This window comes from Ascaphus truei, chromosome 3 (genome assembly GCF_040206685.1).
Source record: "Ascaphus truei isolate aAscTru1 chromosome 3, aAscTru1.hap1, whole genome shotgun sequence".
NCBI classification, from domain to species: domain Eukaryota; kingdom Metazoa; phylum Chordata; class Amphibia; order Anura; family Ascaphidae; genus Ascaphus; species Ascaphus truei.
The window spans coordinates 368,097,156-368,098,471 of record NC_134485.1 but is presented as its reverse complement, the minus strand read 5'-3'; the positions used below and the strand labels follow the sequence as shown (position 1 = coordinate 368,098,471).

The 1,316-nt window shown below is 40.3% G+C and overlaps 1 non-coding gene across 1 annotated transcript; it reads right to left on the bottom strand.

Annotated features, from left to right (window-relative positions):
• Positions 1-244: 244 nt before the first annotated feature.
• On the bottom strand, positions 245-316 carry TRNAE-UUC (transfer RNA glutamic acid (anticodon UUC)). The gene has a single exon. It is a non-coding gene; the product is annotated as a tRNA-Glu (tRNA).
• Positions 317-1,316: the final 1,000 nt, after the last annotated feature.

Sequence of the window (1,316 nt, the reverse complement as noted above, 5' to 3'; positions counted from 1 at the left end):
GGGTTTCTGTGACCGAGGCTCTGACTCTCTATGTACAGCTTTCATTTTCACTCATCCTGTTCCCCACAGTCCCTGTGATCCGTGAAATGCTACAAAAACTTCTCAAAGGAAATCGAATCTTTATGTTGTCATTTGTTAATGAGGAGTCAAGATCACATAAAATGTGAGAATCCTGATAAAGCACATCAAATATGTTCCTCACTATTTTCAAATAAGAATTTATTTGAAAAAAAAAAAAGAGAACTTCCCATACCGGGAGTCGAACCCGGGCCGCCTGGGTGAAAACCAGGAATCCTAACCGCTAGACCATATGGGAGGCAGATAATTTGTCACAGCATTTTTACCATCCTATATCTCTCACCAGCACCTAAGGGAAATCCATCTTCATGATTGCGTGTGTGTTAAATCTAAACAATATGAAAAAAAAAAAACATTTTTAGATGTGTTATATAAACATGATAAGCACTACACTACCGAACTAACCACAAACAGTGCTGCAACATTATACAATAGATGTTGACGACCAATCTACTTGCTGATGCAACCGAGCAGGAACATAGCATCCAAATTATTTATTACCTCAATCTGTTCAACACTGCCACTGTGATCTGTGGAATTCGAAAATATATACACCTCTGTATCAAAAAGAGGTGGGACAGGAATTACACGATCAGTTCTTTATGTGGGTGTGAGTTAGTTCTCATCGTTGAATACATATGAATTTATATAAGAAAAACAGAGCCACTACAAGTTGCCACCACTGTGTTGATTTGCTGATTAATGTCTCTAGAATATGATTATCTGCAGATTGTATTATGTTTCGTTTTTATGGGCTATGATCAGGGTTGCCACCTTCGACTGACGGTCAACCCGGAGATTTTTTTTTTTTAAATGACACTGTGTTGCCATGACAACGGGATGCTATGTAACGTCACGCGGCGTCAAGTCGCCATGACAACGTGGCACCGCATGACGTCGTGACATCATGTGGCGTCTCATTGTCATGGCAACGAGCATCACGTGATGCTGTTACGTCACGTGACGTTCCCGTTGGCATGGCAACGCAGCGCCATTTGACCCCGCTCAGCCATATTGAGAGTAGTTGCAGGGGGAGATGGCGGGAGACTGCTATTGCGGGCACTATTGCTGCGTTAATGGTATATGGAATTATACCTTACATCATTTCTATTATTTATAACTAACGCTGATGACAATTGTTGCAAACAGAGTCGTCACTGATCAATATTAATTTATTACAATGTTTACCTCAGTTAACTTTACTTGAGTTAATTTAACAAAGACAAGGTTACCTCATT